Here is a 7,109-nt window from a genome sequence, read left to right on the forward strand (position 1 = left end):
TCCCCTCCACCTGCTCCCCAGCCCAGGACCCCTCCCCACCTACTCCCAGCCTCTCTTTTTACACTCCCACACGTTTCCTAATTAATTGATTTCTTCTATTTTGAATAACCTTCCTGCTAACACCTAGAAAATTGTGGGGAGAAAAAAATCCCTACGCATCATATATTATGAGGCACAACGTGTACACATGCCCCAGTAGCCCTAACGTCCAACCCAGTACGAGGTTTGCAAAGCACGGACCTCACCATGTGTGGAGGATGGACCCGGCCTCCAGCGCTGGGTTTCCAATCCACAAGCACCCTCGCTGCTCACCTCCGCTGGCTTCAGGGCTGCAGCTTCATGGTCTCACACTGGGGAGCTGCGCAGGCAAAGCGTGGCACCACGCACACTCCGGGCACACTGAAGCGAGCCCCTGGAGCGATGTGCACGCAGGGCGAGCCTTACACAGCACCGTGGGTGACGGGGAACGTGGCAGGGCAGCAGAGCGGAGGCTGGCGTACGCAGCCTGCCTGCTGGGAAGCAGCTGCGGGATCATCCTCCTGCCTGGCTGGGGCTGCTGGCTAAGGCCTGATCCTGCCAATGCCTCCAAACAAGGAGACCCCGGTGCGTTCGTGAGATCACCCAACTGAAGGGAGAGGAGCGAGCGACCAGGCAGAGCCCAGCGCGAGGCCGAGGTGCGAGCATCCCGCAAGCAGCCCCAGCAGCAGAGGCTCTGGCACCGTCTATGCCAAAAAAACCAGCTGCTGCATCGTAACAACGGCAAAGAGGGAGCACTATCGTAGATGCTCCCCTCGACGCTCACGCTGGGGAGGTGTCACTACCACTGCATTAGAGGAACAGCGAGCAATTGGGTTGCGAGACCCCTCCCCAGGTAGGGTCAGCTTTCCAGCCACGCAAATGACTTTCCCACCACCACCATCCCAGCACCTCGCCTGCACCCCTCACGCTCCACCCTGCACACGGTGCCCGCTGTCACCAGCGAGCTCTCCAGAGAGGTGTCCATCGCCCAGCAACACCACTCCAGAGCCCTGTTCCTCCCACTGGGAGCCTCCGGGGAGGTTTCCAGATGAGGGCCCCAGGGACATGTGCTGGACCCTCCACGGCTCAGCACCTCAGGGAGACAGGGTGAGCGGTGAGATGACAAAGTCTACCAACTACACAAACTTATTCAGAGGATGGAAACAAAGCTGATGCTGAAGCATCATGCTGCAAGCTGCTGGAAGTCAGAAGAATATTCTGGAAAAACACGGCTACTGGCTTTCTCACTCCCCTTCCCCAAGTGCCCTGCCTGGGAGGGGACCAGCCATGGTGGCTCCTGGCCAGAGCACGGCTGTTCCTGCCTGCATGCAGAATGCCAGGTAGAGAGGCAAAGCAGCACATGCCCTGGGGCTGCCGGCAATGCGCCCCATCTGGTGCTCTACAAGACACGGGAGAGCTCTGCAGAGGACCTTCAAGGATGGGCATCAACACTGGGACCATCCTAGTCCAGCTCAAAGCAGTCGATGAAGCGCCTGGGAGAAGACTAGGCTCTCTCCCTACACTACCACACACATCAGCCGAGTACCATCCTCTGCTGAGAGCGTCGGACAGGAGGCTGCAAGGCACCGTGCCCTGCAGAAGGGTACCTGAACACCCAGTACACTCCTCCCCAGCAAGGAAAGGCACCGTCCTCATCCCAGAGGCAGGTGCCAGCACCAGCTGCTATTGGACTTTGACATCACCACGCTGGCCAGCACTCTCAGGCCCATCAGGAAGCACTGGAGATGACGAGGGGAACTCATTAGTGCCAGGAGGGAGAAGCAGAAGGCACGAAATTGGGCAGTGACATCTAACAGGGAGGCTTTGTGCATTCTGATTTGAACGGGTTACTGACACCGGACCTGCCTCCTCTGCAATTAGACCTGTAACGTGAGAGCTGGTAAACAGCCCGGCTGTCAGCTATGCCCTTTGGCCAGGGAAAGAGCTTTCTCCAACATCAGCTCTGCTTGGTTGAAAATAATTCAAGCTTGTTATGATGGCTGTTCCCTGCTCCCAAAGCCTCAGGCTCTAGTCACTGGAGGGGCATCAGCCCCCCAAGAGAGCCAGAAGTAAGCTGCCTTGGGGCAGGGGAGCTTTCCCAAAAGGCACAGGTCAGAGGTCCCACACTGGTCACTTTGGGAGGTGGAGGGGGACCAGTCAAAGGAGAGTTACTGCCAAGCAAAGTCACCTGATCTTAGGTTGCACTCCCGTATCATGAGGGAAAGAGCTGCTACGAGCCCGGAATCTCCCAGCCCTCACCTCTCAGAGCTTCTGCAGGGAGCCCACAGCCAGCAGGCTGTCTCCCTGACCGCACCTCATAAATACATTGCAACAGGGTCACCAGCAGAGAGGCATTGCATCCATGCCGTTTGCAGGTTGACAAGAGGAGCCCTGGGCACATGGCTCTGGCCCCACAGAGCCGGACCGAGCTGCCTGCCATTCTTGGGGGCTCCATGGGGAGATGGGTCCCCTCCAAGGGCCAGTCTGCTTGAGTAGAGGTGACAGCGGGTACAGCCCTGAGGTCTGCATCCCGACAGGGGAGACAGCAAGCTGCAAAACATATTCCTGTTCTGCTCCTTGTTCCGTGCCCACAGCCGTGGCATGCCGGGGGCAGTGGCGGCCACAGCCCCTCGGCAGCCACCAGCCTTCTTCCAGCAAGACCCCCTGGGATGTCTCCCGCTGCAGTCTCTCGCTGTCCTTTCTAGCTGAATGCACCGGCACCACCAGCGCTCCAGGCCTGCAACAGCACAGCCATTACCACGGCCCTGCCGAGCAAAGGGAATGTCACCCCTGCCTCCCCCCACCCCGCAGCAGCCGTCCTCCCCCTGCCACAGCAGGGCAGGCTGAGCAGCCAGCAACCCCGGGAAGGCGGCAGCCTGCCGAAATGCCGAGGATAGCAAATGGATGCAAAATAAAGCCGTGTGTGTGCTGCCAGGCGTGCTGCTCCTGCTCAAGGCACCCACACTTTGCCAGCGCTCCCAAAGAACGTTTTTTTTTTCCCCTGTCCTAGTGAGGGGTGCTGCCACTTTGCAGCCCCTCTTTGAGCCCAGCTTGCCCACACGAAGTCCCCGGCTGTCTGGAAGGGGCTGCAGCCCAGACGCAGAGTGGCAGCCTCAGCATCCTTCCCACTGCTTCACTGCCAGCAGCCCTTTGCAGAGCACGGCGTGGTCCCCAGCAGGGACGGGGCTGCAGGAGGGAGAGGTGTGCGCTCTCACCAGTGGTGGCCAGGGGCCTGCACAGGCAAAGGGTGAGCAGGACCAGAGAGGAACCGTGGGAGGGCAGAGCCCGGGATGAGTTGCAAGAGTGACCCAAACGCCTGCTCACCATCTCGTGTTTCTACCCATCACTTCAGTGAACGAGTTCACAAGCATTTTGAGAGAGGAACCCCCACTGGCGCCCAGGCACCAATCCCCCCCATTCCCACTCTATAAGACGTCGGAGCTGAGATGAGGCTCCAGTGATGGCCCTTGTAGGGCACAGCCGAGCCCTGGCAAACACAAGGTGTTGCCCTCTCATCCCATCACCACCACGCCACAGGAAGGAGCGAGGTGTTCAGCCAAGGCTGGCTGCGGGTGGAATCTGCTTCTGCAGTGAAGATCTGCTTAAACGCTAAACAAGGTGACTCCTCGCTTCCCTCAATTTTGCAAGAATCTCCCCTTCCAAGGCCCCTAACTTACCACCCCCAGCACGGCTGCCACATCTCACATACATGGGCTGCCTCTGAGGAAGAAGCAGCCAAGCTGCTGCCAGCGGTGCACCAGACAAGGGAGGCCATTCCCCCCACCCCGATGTATCCGTAATTCTCTTGATCAGGTTTCTGAAGACAGGCAATAACCTTTTTCTGAAGAAAGCAGATGCACTTGGGTTTCTCCTCCCCATCCTCCCGGGTGGAAGGCAGCCCTGGCAGCTGCCACATCCCCGAGGCTCAGCATCTCCGAGGAGTGGTGATCAAAGCCACCCCTCTCCCATCACGGTAGGCTCCGGATGTCAGCTCCATGACACCCCGCCTACCCATCCTGCCAGAGAGACTCTGAGCATTCATCAAGCATCTCCAGAGAGGCACACGGCAATCTGGAAGGCCCAGAGATGCCAGACCGCTAATGTGCTAGGGAAAAGATGTCAGTGAATATTACAAACACCCCAGAGGATGAGAGGCAGGCCAAGGGAGGAAAGACCTGGAAGGAATCAGACAAAAAAAGAGGGTGAGAGCAGGCACTTGGGAAGTTCACAGAGAAACGGCACTGCCTTCTTATTTCAAAAAGGAGGATACTGCTAGAGCAGATTCAGCTGCACCGAAAACGGATAAAGAGGGTCTCGCATTCCTCTTCTGTCTAACACCGCAGTGTTAGGTGCTGCCACCCTGACCTGGCGGAGACCAAAAACGCAAGGCACAAGCCCTGCTTGTGCAGTGCTCCTCCAAGGCAGACACAACCAGCAGGGACCGAACGTCTGCAATCCATCTTCACAGGAGCAGGGTTCATACTGCAGCAGGAGCATCACCTCCCCAGGGCAGCATCACCCCATCACCAGGCTGTCAGTCACGCCGGCGACAGCCCATGGGCACGCAAAAGTGCATGCAGGTCATGAACCAGTCTGCACCGTTTAGGCATGGGGAGGCCGAGCGTCCTCAGAGCCTGAAGCTCTCGGCTTGCCCAGCCTTCCCTTCCCTCCAACCGGAGCAGCAGAGCCCTGCTCAGCAGCAGGTGCAGGGGAAGCAGAGCCAGCCCAGAGCTGCTGGCCGCCCAGCAGGTCCACACAGTGTGGCCACGCCAGCCTGCTCTAGCTGTGCCAAAGCCAGAGCAGCATCTAGGTCAGGCTCAGAAGAAAACAAAAAGCAGCCGAGCAGCCCTCGGCTGGGACCGGGGGACACTGACACAGTAACCGTACCGCAACGGCTCAGCCCCAGTGTGACCCAGCTCCTTCCCTGTGTCACGGGAGAGCTCCCTATGGAAAAACGGAGCAAAAAACCACAGGGAGCAACTTTCAGTTGGCCCCTGAAGTGCAGCACCTGAACTTGACACTTCCTCAGGAACAGAGGCAGCTGCCTGCCTGCTGCCCGTGGGCTTTCAGACCTGCTGGCTGGCAAAGGGCAGCGTGGGCCCAGCCTACAGCATCCACACCCTCCCACCTCCCTGCAACTGCTGGTCACAGCTGGAGGGATCTAACTGGCTCTCTCTGGCACAGGTCATGCTGGATAAACACAGAAATGATCCTCTTCAGCTACACGGGCACCCAGAGCCCTGCAAACCCGCGAGGGCATTTGCCCAGCCTACTGCATAATAAACAACAGTGGGGGTACAGAAGGGTCTTCCAAGGATGTGAATCCTCTCCACGAAAACCATCAGAAGAGTGTGATGGGCACGGTCTCAGCAGAGACTTCCCTGGCTACAGCTGCCACATGTGATGACTTCCACTGCGGGTGACCTGGAGAGGCATCGACCCTCTGACTTAAGAGATAACCAGCTCCTTATGCTGTTCCTAACCCCAGCACTTATCACTAACTGACCCAGAGTGCAGTCAAACCGCAGCTTCGATCAGTATTCAGTGTTATTAATAGAGCCATGCACAAAACCTGGCAGGCAGAAGAGCGCGGGCCAGTAGAATCATCGTTTATCTGTCAGCATCACCTCTGACAAAGCAGCTCTACCCACCTGCCTCCCACCAGCCCAGCCCCCAGCAAAGCCCACCTTTCCTTCGTGTTGTACCAGAAACACCCCACAGCCCTCCCTTGAAAAGACAGACACAGGAGGGCTCCGAGCTGCTGAATCTCTGAGTTTTTTCTGATCCCACCCCACATTTCTTCCCCTAGGCAGGGACCGTGCTGCGGTCCCCAGCCAGCAGCTCAGAGCCCCACCGCGGTCCACAGCCACACCTTCAGAGGACACCACCGAGATGGCAAAGCCTGCAGAGACTGGGAGAAGCCGGGCAGGCTGGGGGAGGGGAGCCAAAGCATCCTAGAAGGCATCTTTGCCTCCTCCCAGGCGGCAGGAGACTAAAATCCAGAGCAGCACGGTGAGGGCGAGCTGTCTCTTGGCACAGCCCCACCTCGCCCAGCCAGCACCGGGCACCCCCTGCCCTGGCACTGCCCACCCTTCCCAGGCAAGTGTGCGCTTCATTGTTGGTGCAAACAAAGGAGCGGTTTGTGTCTGCTGAAGAGAAAGGAAGTCGGAGGCAAAACCATCCAGCAGCCCTGGATATATGCAGATTAAGCTACAGAAGGTTGCATTAATGTAGCGTTTTCCAGACATCACTTAATCCCCCCCGGCTGTGCTGTCTCCATCTCCCTGGCGGAGGTGGGCTGCATCTCACCTGCGGCCACAAAGGCAACTGGCACCCAGTTACAAACCTGACGTCCCTGACCCGACACCTCCCGCGAGGCCGGGCAAGCTGCTGGGGAGGGACGGGTGCGAAACACAAGCCGTGTACCCACCAGCATGCCCGTGGGCATCACTTTGGCAAGGAACTCTGTCTATTCTTATCGAGGAAAAATGAGGACACTGGGATTCCCACTAGCTGTCTGGGGACCGAGCTACAGATCGACAGGCTGTCGGTCTCCGAGCAGATGTCTGGCTACAGGGTGAGTGGAAGGGAGCAGCGCTCTCTTGCTGTTTGCCCTTCAGGGATGCATCCTCCGCTGCCCTGCCCCCATCACCTCCAAGCCGGCCCAAGGGAAGGTTTTTGCTCGGCTGCCTTCCCCGGCACTGGCTGAGGTGCCCTGCTCGGTCTCCGTGATGAACCCCAGGTCACGGCGGGGGCTGCTCGGGGCTCTTCCCAGCAGTAGCGTGATGCCGGCAGGCCTCGGTTTGCCATGGCCGTTCCCTGGATCCCAGGTTTCGGCAATCACGACCTCGCTCCTCTTGCCCTGCAGCTGCTTAGGAGGACCTCGAGCATCAGCAGGAGCGGGGGAGCTGGACCCCAGGTTTAGACAGGCACCGCCGGGCCATCTGCCCTCTGAAGGCTTCTCCCAACCGTAACTCCCAACAATTCCCAGCACCTGGCAAGAGTCCCTTCCCGGCCTGATGGGGACACTGATAATGTCGGGCTTCGCACAGACGCCCCTCGGCCAGCGGCCAGGACTAGATGCGGAGGCG

Source organism: Haliaeetus leucocephalus, unplaced genomic scaffold (assembly GCF_000737465.1).
Source record: "Haliaeetus leucocephalus isolate CR32 unplaced genomic scaffold, Haliaeetus_leucocephalus-4.0 Scaffold848, whole genome shotgun sequence".
NCBI classification, from domain to species: Eukaryota; Metazoa; Chordata; class Aves; order Accipitriformes; family Accipitridae; genus Haliaeetus; species Haliaeetus leucocephalus.